This window comes from Ornithorhynchus anatinus, chromosome 1 (assembly GCF_004115215.2).
Source record: "Ornithorhynchus anatinus isolate Pmale09 chromosome 1, mOrnAna1.pri.v4, whole genome shotgun sequence".
Classification (NCBI taxonomy): Eukaryota; Metazoa; Chordata; class Mammalia; order Monotremata; family Ornithorhynchidae; genus Ornithorhynchus; species Ornithorhynchus anatinus.
In genome coordinates this window covers 89869466-89888428 of record NC_041728.1, presented here as the reverse complement: position 1 = coordinate 89888428, position 18963 = coordinate 89869466, and the positions used below count along the sequence as shown (strand labels likewise).

Below are 18963 nucleotides of genomic sequence, written 5' to 3'. Positions count from 1 at the left end.
AACATTCTTTAAGTTTAGTACAGTGCTCTGCACATAGTAAGCACTCAATCAATACGATTAAATGAATGAATATTCATTGAGCCCTTACTATGTGTAGAGCACTGTATTAAGTCCTCGGGAGAGTATATAACAGACACAATTCCCTGTCTACAAAGAACAGACTGTCTAGAGGGGGAAACAGACATTTCTATAAATAAATAATAATAATGGTGGTATTTGTTAAGGGCTTACTATGTGCAAAACCCTGTTCTAAGCTCCGGGGGGATACAAGGTGATCAGGTTGTCCCACGTGGGCCTCACAGTTTAAATCCCCATTTTACAGATGAGGTAACTGAGTCACAGAGAAGTGAAATGACTTGCCCAAAGTCGCACAGCTGGCAAGCGGCGGAGCCGGGGTTTTTACCTATGACCTCTGACTCCCAATCCTGGGCTCTTTCCAATGAGCCATGCTGCTTCTCTGAATCACAGATATTCATTCATTCAATCATATTGAGCGCTTACTATGTGCAGAGCACCGTACTACGCGCTTGGAATGTGCAATTCGGCCACAGATAGAGACAATCCCAGCCCAACAATGGGTTCACAGTCTAACAACATAAGTGCTTTGGGGTTGAGGGAGGGTGACTAAAGGGAGAAAATCAGGATGATGCAGAAGGGAGGGGGAGAAAAGGACATGTGGGCTTATTGAGTTGTGCTTTCAGGAAGGTTTTGAAGATGGGGGGAGTAATTGTCGAATATGAAGAGGGATGGTATTAACGGTCGAGAAGCAGGGATGTGGGCTAGAGATGGGTGTCGAGATGGAGGTATAGTCAGTAGACTAGCATTGGAGGAGCAAAGTGAATGTGTGTGCTGGAGAGTAGGAGAGTAGTGAGGTGAGTTTGGAGGGGGCAAGCTGATTGAGTGCTTTAAAGCTGATGGTTAAGGAGTTTCTTTTTGTTTTGGGAGTGGGAGGGCAACCACTAGAGGTCCTTGAGGAGTGGGGAAAGGCAGACTGAGTATTGTTAGCAGAAAAATGATCCAGGCAGCAGAGTGAAGTATGGACTGGAGTGGAGAGGGATGGGAGGCCGGGAGGTCAGCGGGAAGGCTGATACAGTAATCAAGGTGAGATAGGATTAGTGCTTGGGTTAATGTGATAGCAGTTTGGAGGGAGAGGAAGGGGCGGATTCTAGTGATGTCGTGAAGGTTAGACAGACAGGATTTTTTGATAGATTGCATATGTGGGTTGAATGAGAGAGAGGAGTCAAGGACAATGCCAAGGTCATGGACTTGTGAGACCGAAAGGATGGTGGTGCCATCAACAGAGATGGGAAAGTCAGGGGGGTGGGCAGGGTTTGGGTGGGAAGATAAGCAGTTGTATTTTGGGCAGTTTAAGCTTAAGTTTGAGGTGATGGTGGGGCACCCCAAGTAAAAATGTCTTGATGGCAGGAGGAATTGTAAGACTGCAGAGAAGGGGAGAGATCGGGACTGGAGATGTAGATATGAGAATCAGCCATATAGAATGGTAGTTCATTCATTCAATCATTCCATTATATTTACTGTAAACTTACTGTGGGCAAAGCACTGTCCTAAATTGCAGCATTTCTTGTTCTTTACCGGCATTAGACATTTCCTTCAAGGGGTTTAGGTTCTTTGGCTAGATTCCTTTTAATTTACTTGAAAGGGATCATTATCAGTTTCTGTGTCCCCCACGTAAGCTCATAGTCACTTGACCCAACACTCGACTACATTTCAACATTTTTTAAGCACTGGGGAAAAAGAGGCAACTACCCCCTATGCACAGTGGGTCTCCCATTGCGCCTGAAAGAGGAATCCCTGGTACTGTTTTGGAAGCCAGCTTCCCTCCCCAGGCTTTCCAACCTTCACTTTCAGTCAAGTGTCAGACAAGCCACCAGCCTGAGGTTTCACCCTTGGAGATTTAAAACTCTAGAGAGGGGTTCAATGAACTAAAAACGAGCCTGAAAATTCAGTAGTTGACAATCCCATTGCCCATTAGAACACTAATTTGCCATGTGAGTTTTTGAAAATTGTTTTCCCTTCTGGTGCATCAGTTTGTGAAATCCATAAAATGGGCTAATTAATCAAGACTGCATCTTCATTCACATTCAAATACAGTGCTGGGAACCCTCCGGGTCTGGAATAAATGCTATCTGATGGTTGGGTAGGAATTCAGTGATTGAATGAATGTTCCCTGACACTGATATTAGGGGAAATAACACTAAGATTTATCCAACTTGGGAATCAATTAACATTCCTCTTCTACAAAAAGTGTAATTGACTCAACAAAAGCTGGTGGTGTAATTACAGACTTTTAATGACGAACAGCTCAGCTTTGGTTGTATGGACCACGGGGTTAAATAAGAGCTTTCTAGGACCCAGAAATGATTTATTGGTTTAGTAATGAACTGGGATTAAGTGGTTTCTGGGATGAAGGGTATCTTGAGGAGTTCATTACTGGTACCTGAAATTAACTTCTTTAACAAAGAGCCAGCTGCTTGACCCCAACAACTCTTTTCTTACATCCTTGAGATCAGAGTCATATTTGAAGAAGTAATTCCGAGCTATTTGCTGGAAACACTTTGTCCTGAGAAATCTGTTCGGTATTGTACTACCATTTCCTTGACACTCCTTCCACTGGAGCTTTTGTTCTTTGTTCATGCCAATTTCACAGGCGATGAGTATATTTCAGTGGTGAGTAAGTAATGAAAGTTAAACCTAATAGAATTTGGAGCTCAAATGAACATATGCACTGGAGAAGGGATCATAGTGGGGATTTTTGCCAGCGACTGAGTTTTGAGGATCTCAAGATCAATAGATCCATGTGACAGATCATGCAAGAAGGAACATATTGTGTCTCTGATTTCTGGAGAAGAAAATAATTTGGAGGTAAGAGGAAAGCTCATATCTCCTTGTTGTCATGTGGAACTGTGATTGAACTGTGGTAAAAAATTGGACCTAGAAGTCGTTGAACTAAGACTGATGCTTAAGCCATTCTTGAAGGAAAAACTGACTCCTCCACATCCCTCCAGTCAAGGGTGCGGCCAGATTCATTCATTCATTCATGCATTCAATAATATATATTGAGCGCTTACTATGTGCAGAGCACTGTACTAAGCACTTGGAATATACAATTCGGCAACAGATAGAGACCATCCCTGCCCAATAACGGGCTCACAGTCTCAACAGGGGAGACAGACAGCAAGGCAAAACAGAGCAAAACAAAATAAGACAACATCATCAAGATAAACAGAATAATGGAGATAGATACCTCGTTAACAAAATAGGGTAATAAATAAGCACAGTGCTGGGGGGAAGGGGGGAGGGCAGAGGGTGCGGGTGGGGGGAGAAGGGGAAGGGAGAAGGAGGAGAGGGTGAGGGTGGTGAGTGAACAATTGTACCAGCAGCAGGGACAGTGGCAGGGACAGAGTTGACTGGAGAGAGAGAGAGAGCTAGGAGAGCTTGGAGAAGGAGACACAGGAAGGCTGGGAAGAGGCTTAGCCCCCGGGAGCAACAAATTCTTCACAGTTCCCCTAGGCTGGATCTTCCTGAGCTCTCCTGCCACCCTGCCTCAAATGCTTCCCGACTCTGGGTCCACTGCTAGCTTTCATCAAGAGAGAAGGAGCATGGCCTAGTGCATGAAGCATGGGCCTGGAAGCTAGAAAATGTGAGTTCTAATGCCAGCTCCACCGCTGGCCTGCTGAGTGACCTGTTCCTCAGTTTCCTCAGCTGCAAAATGGGGATTCAATACCTGTTTTCCTTCCTACTTGACTGGGAGACCCATGGGGGACAGGAACTGCAACTGGCTTGATTCAATTATATCTACCACAGCACTTAGAAGAGCCCTCTCACCTAGTAAGCACTTAACAAATACCAACAAAAAGGAGAGTGTGTCAGGGGTGGGGAGTAGAATCTCCAACCAGAGGTGGTCCTCAGCTCTCAAATAAGCATTTCCACTGGGTATTTATGAGTAGAAATTCCCCTAAGATATTTAAAATATAGAAGAATATAAATACTCATTTGCTAGGAGGGGAAGCTCATTGTCTACTCTTCTTCTAAATATTTAGCTAGCACATATTTTAGTTGAGATATTCATGACTGTGCTATGTCTCCTTAAAAAGGCAAAATTTAATCCTAATAATGACTCGATCATTCTTGTTCTGTCTTCACAGATGAAGTGATGTGAAAAGCTGGACAATTGTTAGTAAATTTGTTCAACTAACACATTCAGCAATGAAATATACTCCATTTTCTAAATAGCTCTTTTTCTTTCTCAAATGCTCAGAAAATTGCCTCAACTTTCAACTTCATTTTGCCTATGTATTTTGTTCACTCCCAGAGGCATAAATCAGGTTTTTTGCTTCTATAGTACTTTCCTATGCAATTACTTTAGTGCTCTGCACACAGTGTTGACTAGATAGGTATCTTTGCTTGATTGATAGATCTAACCTTTGCTTCACTTTACTAAAACAGTAATAATTGTGGTATTTGTTAAGTGCTCAGATGTGTCAAGCACTTTGTTAAGGGCTAGGGAAGATATAATGCAAGCAGGTCAGTCAGTTTGTTTTGTTTGTTACGGCATTTGTTAAGCACGTAGTATTTGTCAAGAGCTGTTCTACAAGTAGATAGAAGGTAAGCAGGTTAGACACTACCCCTGTCCACATGGGCTCACTGTCTAATGAGGGATGGAAAACAGATACTGAATCCCCATTTTACAGATAAAGAAACTAGGGCATGAAGAGATTAAAAGACTTGCCCAAGGTCACATAGACAAGTGGCAGATCTAGGATTAGAACCATTTCTTTCCTAGTGTTTTCTATTAGGCCAGGCTCTTTCTTATGGATTAACACTTCATTGAAATAAAAGAATTGTAATAATAATACTAATAGTATTTAAGCATTCACTATTTTTTTCAATGGTACTTGTTAATTGTGTACTATGTGTCAAATACTGTATTAAGCACTGGGTTAGATATAAGATAAGTAGTCTAGGAGGGAGAACAGGTATCTAATCATCAACCAGTCAATCATATTTATTGAGCGCTTACTATGTGCAACCCCTCTCAGGGTCACACCTGGAGAGTTTCCAATACTCTGCCAGTCTCAACTATGGGAGGGAGAGTCAAGCAGAGGCCTACCCATTCCATTCCTAGCTTGGGCAGTGGCTAGCAGTGGAAGGCAATCTGCTACAAGTCAAAAAGATCAACTGTGCTGGGCAGCAGCAGCATGAGAGACGCGAGGGTGGATACTCAAATTGCCTGCATGGAAGGAGGCAGTGATAAACCACTTCCATATTTTTACCACAAAAATTCTATGGATCCACTAATAAAAATAATAATAATGTTGGTATTTACTAAGTGCTTATTATGTGCCAAGCACTGCGCTAAGCTCTGGGGTAGATACAAGGTAATCAGGTTCTCCCAAGTGGGGCTCACAGTCTTCATCTCCATTTTACAGATGAGGTAACTGAGGCACAGAGAAGTTAAATGACTTGCCTATGGTCACACAGCTGACAAGCGGCTTTGTCGGGATTAGAACCCATGACCTCTGACTCCCAAGCCCGGGCTCTTTTGAGGTGGGGCGTTCGGGGACAGATGTGTCCATGGTGTCGCTCTGTGTCAGAGATGATTTGAGGGCATAAAACACGATGCACAACACTGTGCAGAGTGCTGTACTAAGTGCCTGGGAGAGTACAGTGTAACAGAATGGATAGACAGATTCCCTGCTCACGGTGAGTCTAGAGGGAGAGACAGGCATGAAGATAAATAACTACAATACAGATAGATTCAAAAGTGCTGAGGGGCTGTGAATGAATGGTGCAAATCCAAATGCAAGAGTCACACAGAAGGAAGTGGTTGAAGCGGAACTCAGGGCTTAATCGGGGAAGGCCTCTGGGAGGGGCTGTGCTTTTAAGAAGGTTTTGAAGGTGGGAAGAGTGATGGTCTGTGGGATAAAAGAGGGAGGGCGTTCCAGGCCAGAGGCAGGAAGTGGGTGAGGGGTCTTCAGCCACATAGATGACATCAAGGTCTAGTGAGTAGGTTGGCATTAGAGGAGGGAACTGTGTAGGCTGGGTTATAGTAGGGAATTAGTGGGGTAAAGTAGGGAGGGTCAAGGTGACTGAGTGCTTTAAAGTTTATGTTAAGGAGTTTCAGTTTGATGCAGAAGTGGTTGGGCAACCATGGAAGGTTCTTGAGGATTGGGGTAACACGGACTGAGAGTTTTTGTAGGAAAAGTGATCCGGGCATCTGATCCAAGTATGAACTGAATTCAGTGGATCAAATTCCCATTGTACAGATGAGGAAACTGAGGCAAAGAAAATTTAAGTGTCTTGTCCAAGATCACAAAGCAGACACGTGGCAGAGCTGGGATTAGAACCGAGGGCTTTGGTTTTCCAGGTCTGGGCTCTTCCCCTATGCTGCTTCCCCTATGTGCCAAGCACTACATCCCAACCACTGAATGAAGCGCTGGACGAGGTACAGTATTGAACTAATCAATAATGCAGTCCATTCTCTTCCTGTTCACTTAAATTATTTATTATACATTTGTTTAACCATTTAAAGGTTTTTAAATGGCGTAACCCGATTTTAAAGTTAACAGCTCAAACTGCGGTGAGGTAGGCGGCAAAGCTGACAATATTGTCATCCACTTTATCTGTTCCTCCATCCTGAACTTAGTGGAGACTTGAGGCTGCTCTTAGGCTTGCTGGAGTGATTGTTTTCATTACACAGGAGGATTTTTTCCTCTGCCTTCTTCCTGATCACATCTTAGAAGAGTTCATGCCTAATTCATAAGGCATGCTGAGGTGGCTGAGAGAGCCTCCTGAATTGCCCAGATTCAGGGGCTCCACAATACAGGTGCAGATTCAGGAATATATGGCTATCATATTATACCAGCAGCGGTTTCAGATGAATGACTCAGCTACTGTGACGACGTTATGGCAGCTGGAAGAAAACTTTCCAAAATGAACTGTTGTCGCCTGCCTAATAAGGACTACCAAAGTTCCAGGCCATTTTCAACCTACAAAAAAAAAAATCGGTAGTCAGTTATGGGTATTTATTAGTGCTCTCAGTATACCAAGCACTGTACTAAGTACTGAGGTTAGTGAAATAATCAGATCAGACACAGTCCCTATCTCTCATGGAGCTCACAGTCTAAGCAGGGGGCAGTGGGGAGAGGAAAACTGGCATAATAATAATAATGTTGGTATTTCTTAAGCGCTTACTATGTGCAGAGTGCTGTTCTAAGCGCTGAGGGAGATACAGGGTACTCAGGTTGCCCCACGTGAGACTCACAGTCTTAATCCCCATTTTACAGATGAGGTAACTGAGGCACCGAGAAATTAAGTGACTTGCCCACAGTCACACAGCTGACAAGTGATAGAGCCGGGAGTCGAACCCATGACCTCTGACTCCAAAGCCCATGCTCTTTCCACTGAGCCACGCTGCTTCTCTGAGCACGAGTGTCTAATAGGGTATCTAAATAGGGTATCTAAATAGGGTATCTAAGCCCTATTTTGCAGATGAGAAAACTGCGGCACCGAGAGGTTAAGTCATTTGCTCAAAGTTACACAACAGGCCGGGGCGGAGTGAAACTAGAACTCAGGTCTCCTGATCCTGAGTCTCATACTCTTTCCCCTACAATAAGCCAGGATCAGAAGGTTGTAGGTTCAACTCCTGCCTGGCTGGTTGACCTCTTTTTTCGTTTAAACTATGAGCCTGTTATTGGGCAGCGATTGTCTTTATCTGTTGCCGAATTGTACATTCCAAGTGCTTAGTATGGTGCTCTGCACATAGTAAGTGCTCAGTAAATACAATTGAATGAATGTCCTCGCGGAGAGTGTATATTGTTTACAGGAACACTGGGTATCCCAGCAGGTTTCAGACTAATGGAGTGATGCAACTATTTTCTTCTTCTCCATTTTGTCCTGTCAGACACTGGACCACAGAGGTGCTCTGAGCAATGGGTTTCTCAACTTTTCATTGGCCATTAGGTGATTTGGGAGCCTTGAGATTCTTCAGGTGGCTCCAAGAATGTCCGTGGTCTTTTCTAGTCCCTTCATATCACTTCCAGTTTCCACAGTCTTTATTCATGCCCATTCTGGGGCTCTAAAAGGAGCCCTTGCCTGCTTAAGATCCACCTTGCCAGATTATGAACAGCCACACTTAACACTTATTTTTCTACCCCTAGCCTTAGCAGTTATATATACATTTTGACTCGGGTTGATCTACACTTACTCATCTATTTATTCTGCCATACTCCTACTAACACAGTTATATCATTGTTCTATTTCTTGCTCCCACATTTTGAAGATAGTTTGTGTCTCCCTGTCTTCTCCATTAAATTGTGAGCTCTTTGAACCCTGGGAATGTGGCATGTCACTTGCTTTTGTTATATTTTCCCAAACATTTAGTAGGCTCAACTCTGCCAAAATAATGCATGTTTTCACTATGCATTTTGGCTAGAACATAGTTATGGATTAGGGAATGTTTCTCTGATCATAGAAGCTTGATAGAAAACATAGTGTGTGAACAAGTGTGTGTGTTTGAATATAAAAGGCATTGAGAACTATGAGTATTGTACAATGAGTTGTCCTTAACATGGGATTTGCAAAAATGGTATTTACTGAACACTTATTGTGTTCAGAGCATTTTTCTAGTGCTTAGGACAGTACAGTACAGCAGAGTTGGAAGAAATGTTCTCAGCCTGCAGTCTAGAGAGGGAGACAGGCATTAAAATAAGTTACATAAATGCTATGGGACTGAGAGTGGGATGGATATAGAGTGCTTAAAGGGTAATAATAATAATAATAATAATCATGTTGGCATTTGTTAAGCACTTACTATGTGCAGAGCACTGTTCTAAGCGCTGGGGTAGACACAGGGGGATCAGGTTGTCCCACGTGGGGCTCACAGTCTTTAATCCCCATTTTACAGATGAGGTAACTGAGGCACAGAGAGGTTAAGTGACTTGCCCACAGTCACACAGCTGACAAGTGGCCGTGCATAGGTAAGGCAGAAGGGAGAGGAAATAGGGGAAATGAGGGCTCAGTTGAGGAAGGTCTTTTGGAGGAGATGTGATTTTAGTAAGGTTTCTGAAGGTGGGGAGAGGGGTGGTTTGTTATATATGGAGGGGGAGGAGTCCCAGGCCAGGGGAGGATGTAGGCAAGGGGTCATGGACAAGATGGATGAGATTGAGCTACAGTGAGTGGGTTGGTGTTAGAAGAATTAAGTGTGCAGACTGGGCTATAGCAGCAAATCAGTAAAGTTGTTCCTTTGTAATATGTCATAGATCCAACTCTTCCTCTCCATCATAAAGACCACCATCATAAAGACCTCATCATCTCCAATAATAATAATAATAATAATGGTATTTGTTAAGCACTTATTCTGTGCCAAGCACTTTTCTAAGCACTGGGGTAGATACAAGGTAATCAGGTGGTCCCACATGGGGTTCACAGTCTTAATCCCCATTTTACAGATGAGGGAATTGAGGCCCAGAGAAGTTAAGTGACTTGCCCAAGGTCACACAGCAGACAAGTGGCTGAGCCAGAATTTGAACCCATGACCTCTGACTCCCAAGCCCGGACTCTTTCCACAAAGTCACGCTGCTCCAAGCTCATCACAGGTCACCTTGCCACTAGCTTTTCCCCTCTTCACTCTAACCTACGTTCAGCTGCTTGCACTGTTCTAATGAACACACCATTTAGATCACATCACTCATCTCATCTGCCTTCTTTCTAAATTCCTGCCATCCCCATCTGCGTTTCTGACTCCATAAGTTACGAAAACACCTTATCAAAGCACTTGCCCCCTTCCTTCTTCCCTCCCAGACCGGTATCTTCAACAGTTCACTCTCCAGTAGCTTTTTCCTTACTGCTTTCAAACATGCTTGTTTCTCCCCTATCCTAAAAAAAAATACAAAAAAAACCCCTCCCTTGGTCCCTTAGCTCTCTTCAGTTATTACCCCTTCTCCCTTGTACCATTCCTCTACAAATTCCTTGGGCAAGTTGCCTATACCTGTTATCTCCAGTTCTTCTCCAGTTCTCTCCTTGACCCTCCCCATGATCTAGCTTCCATCTCCTTCACTCCACAGAACCCATTTTCTCAGATAGCTCAACTGATCTTCTTGCCAAATCAAATGGCCTCTACTCTATCTTTATTCTCCTCGACTTCACAGCTGCCTTTGATGCAGTTGATCACCCCTTTCTCTTGGAAATATTACCAAACCTCGGCTTCACTGACACTGTCCTCTCCTGGTTCTCCTCCTCTCTCTCTGGCTACTTGTTCTCAGTCTCTTTTGTGGGCTCCTCCTCTTCCTCCGACCCCCTAATAGTGGAAATCCCACTCCTTGGGAGAACTCATTTGCTCCCATGGCTTCAACTACCATCTCTATGGGGATGATTCCCAGATCTACATCTCCAGCCCTGACCTCTCTCTTTCTCTGTAGTCTCTCATTTCCACCTCCCTTCAGGACATCGCTATACTTGGATGTCCTGACAACACCAGTGCTTAGAACAGTGCTCAGTGCTTAGAACACTGCTTGGTACATGATAATCACTTAACAGATACCATTATTATTATTATTATTATTATTACCTCAAATTTAACATGTCCTAAACAGGTCTCCTTACCATCCCATCTAAACCCTGTCCTTCCTCTGACTTTTCTGTTACTATAGACAGCAGCAGCATCCTCCTTGTGTCACAAGCCTGTAAACTCAGCATTATCCTTGACTCATCTCTCTCATTCAACCCACATGTTCAATCTGTCACCTAATCCTTGGGGTAAACCTTCACAACATCACTAAAATCCACCTTCTTCTCTCCTTCCAAACTGCTACCATGTTAATCCAAGCACTTGTCTTAACCTGGCTTGACTATTGCAACATCCTCCTTCCTGACCTCCTTGCTTCCTATCTCTCCCCTCTCCAGTTCTTACTTCACTCTGCTGCTCGGATAATGTTTTTACAAAAACGTTCAGTCCATATTTCACCGCTCAAGAACCTCCAGTAGTTGCCCATCCATCTTCGTCTCAAACAAAAACTCCTTACCAATGACTTAAAAGTACCCAATCACCTTAACCCTTCCTACCTTGCCTCCCATATTTCCAACTACACCCCAACCCACACCCATCATTTCTCTAATGCCAACCTACTCACTGTACCTCAATCTCTTCTATCTCACTGCTAACCTCTTGCCCGCAGCCTGTCTTTGGCCCGGAATGCCCTCCTTCTATATATCTGACAGATTCATCATCTTAGTGAAGGCACATCACCTCCAAGAGGCCTTCTCTAACCAGGATCTCATATCTTCTTCTCCTCCTCTCTTCTGTGTTACCATTTGGGCTCCCAGACTGAGCCCCCTCTTTCTCTCTGCTCCTCCTCCCCTCCCCATTCCCCCTTCTCCTGCCCTCTGCTCTTTCCCCATCCCCTCTCCTCAGTACTGTGCATCTTTGTACATATTATTTATTACTCTATATATTTTGTTAATGATGTGTATATATCTGTGATTCTATTTATCTTGATGATAATAATAATAATAATAATAATGTTGGTATTTGTTAAGCGCTTACTATGTGCCGAGCACCATTCTAAGCGCTGGGGTAGACATAGGGGAATCAGGTTGTCCCACGTGGGGCTCACAGTCTTAATCCCCATTTTACAGATGAGGGAACTGAGGCACAGAGAAGTTAAGTGACTTGCCCACAGTCACACAGCCGACAAGTGGCAGAGCTGGGATTCAAACTCATGATATCTATGCCAGACTACTTGTTTTGTTTTGTTCTGTTTTGCTTTATATCTCCCCTGTTTAGGCTGTGAGCCCGTTATTGGGCAGGGATTGTCTCTATCTGTTGCCGAATTGTACATTCTAAGCACTTAGTACAGTGCTCTGCACATAGTAAGCGCTCAATAAATAGGATTGAGTGAATGAATGAATGAATGAATTTGTACCCTTCATTCATTCCTCCCTCAGCCTCAAAGCATTTATGTAACTATCTGTAAATTATTTATTCATTTTAATGTCTGTCTGCCTCTAGAATGTAAGCTCGGTGGGGGCAGAGAACATGTCTACCAACTGTTCTATTGTGCTCTCCCAAGTGCTTAGTGCAGTGCTCTGCACACAATAAACACTCAAGAAATATGATTGATTGATTGATCTCAAAAATCTTCAGTGGTTATCTATTTTCTCCCACATAAAACTTAGTTTCCTCATCATTCAGTAACCCTAACCACTGTCCTCCCTCAACATCCCAGATCACACTCTTTCCTCCTCCCAAGCTAATGTTTTAACTCATCAATTGTCAAGTGTGATTAACAATGCATTTTGCCAATGGTCACCACTAAAATGTTTATTAGACAAATCATCAGAAAAATTAAGGTCACTATTCTTTGCCACAATAATCCATCAAACCAGGGATATTGCTCTACAAGAAAAAATACCAGATATATACGTGAAGTTGGTTGGCAAAGAAAGGTTAGATAATAAGATTATTTTATGAGATTATACAGCACAGCTGGGATAGATCTGAAAACTGTTTTGGGTTGTAAAAGATAGCTTCAGCAAACTGATAAGCAATTTGCTTGAAAGGGTAATGTTTTGATGGTGCTAATTATTCCTAATTATTCCTAGTACATACTCAGGCTTTAATGCAAAAATTAAAGTAGATCAGTGTTCACTATTAGACTCATTAGTTAAATCTCATCACTTGGACCTGTACAAATAAAGCTGGTGGAGTTAGAGATAGTCTTGACTTTATCTAAAAATTTGTAATTTTCGTTAGACAATCACCTAAGAGACTTACATGTTTTACAATTTATCAGAATCCTGAAAAGTCTTCATTAAAACCCTTTGCCATATAAAATGGATGCTAAGACTCTGTTCATTAGGCTCTATCTTAGATAATTAAAATGGCCTATTAAAATTTTGGAAAGGTTTTTCTTGCTCTGAACACAATAAAACTTGATCCAACGCCATATGGGTGTCTAGTGCAATTATGAAAATCAGGTACCTTTATTAAACTTAAAGTGGCAATGATATTTTTAAATGCATGGAGACTACAAATATTGCTAAAGGAAAATGTTTTTTAAAGATTCCCTTCTTATCACAATAATTTTACTGATGTGACAGACATGAAGGACTGATGCAGTGTTCTGAGACACAATAGAAAATTAACATTGGGGTTTGGTTTAAATTCCCTTAAGAGGTATTTAGATAGATTGCTGAAGGATGAATGGCCAAATTTTACAGGTTAAAATGTTCATACTAGGAAACAGTATGGCCTAATAGAAAGAACGCAGGCCTGGGAGTCAAAGGACCTGAGTTCTAATCCCAGCTCTGCCACTGGTCTGCTGTGTGAACTTGGGCACATAGTCACTTAACATCTCTGTGCTTCAGTTTCCTCATCTGTAAAATGGGGATTCAAAACCTGTTCTCCTTCCTAGTTAGATTGTGAGCTCCGTATGGGTCAGGGACTCTGTCTCACCTGATTAACTCGAAGCTACCCCAGTGCTTAAGTAGTGCTTGACACATAGGAAGCGTTTAAAAATACTATTATTATTATAAGTAAATGAAATGTTTAGTACAGTGCTCTGCACACAATAGGCATTCAATAAACTCCAAAAAGGAAATGATAGTTTCAACTTTAAATTGAATAATGAGGCAAAACATATATCATGCAATGAACACTGAATGTGAACACTGAATATCGCTCCAAACTTAGTCAAAAATTTTTTTTAAATGTTACCTCATCTGTAAAATGGGAATTAAGACTTTGAGCCCCATGTGGGACAACCTGATAACCTTGTATCTACCCCAGCACTTAGAACAGTGCTTGGCACATAGTGTGCTTAACAAATACCATCATCATTATTATTATTATTATACAGAAGGTAGTAAATTAAGAGTTCAAAAAACAGACTCATGACAGAATTCAGAGTTCAAAATTAAATGGATCTTCTTTTGGAGTTCAAAGGCAGGGAATATACCTACCAACTCTGTTATTATGTACCTTCCCAAGCTTTAGTACAGTGCTCTGCACACAGTAAGTGCTCAGTAAATATGATTGAATGATTGGAGGGGTTTTCAGAATTAAATCACTTGCAACATGACACCCAGAATTATATGAACTTCAAAACCCTGTCTAAAAGTACCCATCACCATATGAAACACTGATGCTTCAATTTGGGGATTGATGAGGCTGAAGACCTATCTCAGCTATCAAAGGACTCAAACAATTGAACAGCGTAACTCTTCTGAACTGCTAATCTAATATCACTAAATTCATAGATACAAGAAGAAAAACAAATGACTTGTAAAATCTATTGCAGTTAATAACTACTTTTGTTTTAAAACAGCAGGTCCACCACTGTCTCACCCTTCCAAAACCTCCTAAAATCATATCTCTACCAAGAGGCTTTCCCTAACTAAGCCTGCATTTTCCCTCTCCACCCTCCCCTCTGCACCACTTATGCACTAAGACCTGGACTTCTTAAGCACTTTGATACTCACCCTGGAGCCTCACTTCACTCATTTACATATCCATATACTCTACTATTTCCCCTGTCTCTAATTTGTTTTAATGTACATTTCCCCCTGTAGACTATAAACTCCTTGAGGGCAAGATTCATATCTATCAACTCTATTGTTTTGTACTTTTTCAAGTGCGCATTCAGCAGAGTACTCTGCACAGAGTTAGTACTCAGTAAATACTATTGTTCGATTTTTGTTTTTCATCAAAGTTGTTATTTAGTTTTTTTAATGATATAAAGGATGGGAATTTAATCTCTTGCCACTAAGATCAAAGAAAAACCAGACCATAATCAATCAAGTTTAGATTAACAGTATAAACATTGTCATTTGGACAGTGGCTTTTGTTATCCTTAGTCAATCAGTGGTATTTATTGAGAGTTTACTCTCTGCAGAGCACTGTATGTATAGACATTGTCATTTGGACAGTGGCTTATGTTACCTTTAGTCAATCAGTGGTATTTATTGAGAGCTTACTCCCTGCTGAGCACTGTCCTAAGTGCTTGGGAGTGTTAGAAGACACATTCCCTGACCACAAGGAACTAACAGTCTAGAGAGGGAAGCAGACGTTAAAATAAATCATGGAGAGGTTCATGAATACTGTAGGGTTGAGGCTGGGTTGAATATCAAGTGCTTAAAGCGTTCAGATCCAAATACATAAGTGAAGTAGGAGGGAGGGGAAGTAGGGGAAACAAGGGCTTAATCGGGGAAGGCCTCTTGGAAGAGATGTGATTTTAACAATTCTTTGAGGGTGGGGTGAGTGGTAGTCTGTCAGATGTGAAGGGAGAGGGAGTTCAGAGGCTAGAGGGAGGATATGGGCAAGGGGTTAGAGGCATGATAGACAAGATCCAGGTACAGTGAGTAAGTTGGCACTAGAGGAAGCAAATTTTGCAAGGTGAGTTGAAGAAAATCAGAGAAGGAAAATGAGAGTGGGAGAGCTGATTGAGTGCTTAAAAGCCATTGTTAAGGAGTTTCTGCTAAATGTGCAGGTAGATGGGCAACCACTGGAGATTCTGGAGGAAGGGGAGGCATGGACTGAGCTTTTTTTTTAAAACAGATTGTTTGGCCCCCAAAGTGAAGTATGGACTGGAGTCCCAGAACTGAGCCTTGAGGGTCTTCCACAGTTAGAGGAAGAGACTAAGAAAGGGCAGCCAGAGATATAGGAGGAGAGCCAGGAGAGGACAGTGTCAATGAAGCCAAGGTTAGATAATGTTACCAGGAAAAAGGAGTGGGTCCACAGTATTGAAGGCAGCTGAGAAGGATTAGGATGGAGCATAAACCACTGGATTTAGCAAGAATGAGGTCATTCGTGACCTTAGAATGGGCCTTTTCCATGGAATGAAGGAAGCAGAAGCCAGATTACTGGAAGTCAAGAAGATAATTGGAGGACCTAAAGTGGAGGTAGCATGTGTAGATAATTTGCCAAGGTGTTTGGGGAGGAAAAGTAAGGAAGAAGGAGTGATAATTAGAGGGAGCCATGGGATCAAGAGGTTTTTTTGAGGATAGAGATTACATGAGCATGTTAGAAAGCATAGGGGAAAAGCCATTGGAAAGTGAATGGTAGAAGATGGCAGTCATGGAGGGAAGAAGGAAGGGGACAAATGTTTCGATAAGGTGCAAAGGGATGGGGTCAGAGATGCATGAGGGGGGTAGATTTTGCAAAGAGGCAGGAGACCTCCTGAAATACTCCTGGAGAAATGAGAGAGTTGAAGAGGAGGCAGGAGGATGGCAGAATTGACTGAAGAGAAGATTTTAGGGAGATCACACCTGATTGTTTCAAATTTATCAAGAGAGTACATGGCCAGTTTAATAGAGGCAAGAGTGACAGGGGTTTTTTGGAGGGAGTTATAAGTCTGAAACAGGTGGCATGGCCAGTGGGAATGGGAGTCAGTAGGGATGCAGAAATAATATTGCCAGGGAGAGGAGAGAGCAGAGTTAAAAGCAAGTAAGGATGCATATTTTATAAAAATACCATATTTTAGCATCATTCCTATACTATTGCTTTTACCTTTTTTGTTCTGCTGCATATTCTGTCAGATGTTACTTTCTTCATTCTATTAGTGATACTTGTTTTGCCAGAGATGGCGGGATCTATGGGTTAAATAAGTCCTGGTTCTATTTAGTTAATATCGCTGTTTGAGTATACTGAAAAGCCATTTATTTATCCTCAGAGTATTTCTATATTTATAACAGAGTTTGGAAAAAAGCCCTACCCTCAGATAACAAGATGAATATTGAGCATTTATGATAAATCCATCTTGGATTTGTGGAGGAGTGGCTTCCTGAATACATTATGAGTCTACACAATTTATAGCTCATGTCCAGGGATATTGACCTGCCAACTTCTCCCACCCTTCCCCCTTTTACACCCCACCTTCCTCTCCCTTCTCCCACTCCACCTCTGCCCTTCCACATTGCCTCTGGCTAGCCAAGAATCTAAGAATCATTTTGATGGTGAGAACAGTGATAATTCATTAAACATGTTCTCCTTCCCCTGTCCTTTTTGCTTTCCCATTGGGATGATAATCATCATCATAATAATAATTATAATAATAATTGTGGTATTTGTTAGGTGCCTACTATATGCCAGGCATTGTCCTAAGTGCTAGGGTAGATACAAGCTAATTGGGTTGGACACAGTTCCTGTCCCACATAGGGTTTACAATCTTAATCTCCATTTTTACAGATCTAGACTGTAAATTGTGAGCCTGTCATTGGACAGGGATTGTCCCTATCTGTTGCCCAATTGTACATTCTAAGCGCTTAATACAGTGCTCTGCACATAGTAAGCCTCAATAAATACTATTGAATGAATGAATGAGAGAACTGAAGTGAAGTGACTTGCCCAAGGTCACACAGTAGACAGGTGGCAGAGTTGGAATTAGAACCTAGGTCCTTCTGACTCCCAGGCCTTTGGTCTATCCACTAGGCAACACTGCTTTTAAGATGTTTTACATTTGGAAATAGCTACAGATACAACATTCATTTAGTTATGTGTTGATCTTCATTCAAACCATATACTTAAAACATCACTCCCATTAAAATAAACTCTGCTTCTAAATTGTCCAGGCCAGTGGACATAATTTATGCACCTCCTCCTACGCTCGCTTACCCTTGCCTCTGTTCTGTCTCCTAATTGCTCTTTATAGTCTTTCGTCCCATCCTAGTCAGATTCCAGGTTTCCTTTAGACCCTTGGAATTGTAAATCCCCCTTCTGGCCAACAGAATTCCTTTTTTTCCCATTTTACTTGAAAACTCTTTCCTTATTTTTAAAACCTTTTCCTCTACATACCTTAGATTATAAACCATCAGAGGAGGAGGTGTGTCTCTGGCTTTTGTACTTCTGAACATATTGCTGGAACTTAGAAAACTGAAAACACTAATTGAGCTACCTTGAAACCTGAACCTCCCAAGGTCACGTGAGCAATGTCGCTCATATTCTCCTATGCTCTTGGTGAGACTCGGGGGATAAAACCAGGTGGAAAAATAATTGCTGGGTAGCACAATTTTGTTTTTTTTTTTGGTCTGTAAGCTGTTTCTTCTTGTTTTGTCCAATTTTCCCTCAAACCACAACATGAAATTGGTAGGAAAGGCATCCACATTTACCTTTTGTCTTTATAGTATGGAGCATACCAGGCACACCCAAAATGTTCACTTAATGTTTCAGGTAGCTAGCAATCTACCCAAATGCAGTATCACTTGGCCCTGCCCCTTTCCAGTCACATAACAAACAAAATTTATATTCTCCAGCTCTGTTGTGGCGTGGCACCGATTGTTCACTGTTGGCCATGTCATCTTCAAACCCAAATGATAGCTACCTCAGAAACCTCTCTCTTTCTCTCTTTCTCTTTCCCTCCCTCCCTCTTCCCCTACTTTCCATCTCTCTGCCTTCCTTCTTGCAACATACCCCCCTGCACACACGATAACCGTATGTTTTTAATAAGTAATAGAATCTTTTCTTACCTTATTATTTATTGAATTTGATGAAATTCAAACATTGTATCTAAAAATGATTTTATAAGTATTAAGAATCCTCCATGCATGGTGACTGAAAAGCAAAAAATAAATTCAATCTCTAGGAACACCTGCTGTTTGTACAATGTTCAAGCTTCCCCACTTGGTTGATATAATCTCTTGGATAATTTGGAGTGTCAGTTTCAGTAAGAGAATATATATTTTTCAGAAATGCTTTCTTGCTTTTCTCCATTTCTTTGTTTTCAGTAATTACTATTGATAATAATAATATCTTTAATTTATGTGGCACTGATTTTTACATCAATGATTTTATTTTATTCTTATAAACCCATGTGAGGTAGGAAGAGGTAGGTATTACTATCCCCATTACATGGATAGGAAATTGAGGTACAGACAATAAGGGACTTATCCAAGGTCAATCTTTCTATTAAACCTCATTGACTTCCATGCATGCATATATAACACCTGCAT

General features: G+C 41.8%; 1 long non-coding RNA gene and 1 other non-coding gene across 2 annotated transcripts; one reads left to right on the top strand and one right to left on the bottom strand.

Annotated features, from left to right (window-relative positions):
- The first annotated feature begins 5050 nt into the window (after positions 1 to 5050).
- LOC114817306 lies at positions 5051 to 5187 on the top strand. Its single transcript, XR_003765167.1, has one exon. It is a non-coding gene; the product is annotated as a small nucleolar RNA SNORA7 (small nucleolar RNA).
- A 1382-nt stretch (positions 5188 to 6569) lies between these two features.
- Positions 6570 to 18559, bottom strand: LOC120638421. Its single transcript, XR_005660080.1, has 3 exons — positions 18481 to 18559; positions 16526 to 16608; positions 6570 to 7010 (listed from the first exon to the last, which is right to left on the bottom strand). It is a non-coding gene; the product is annotated as an uncharacterized LOC120638421 (long non-coding RNA).
- Positions 18560 to 18963: the final 404 nt, after the last annotated feature.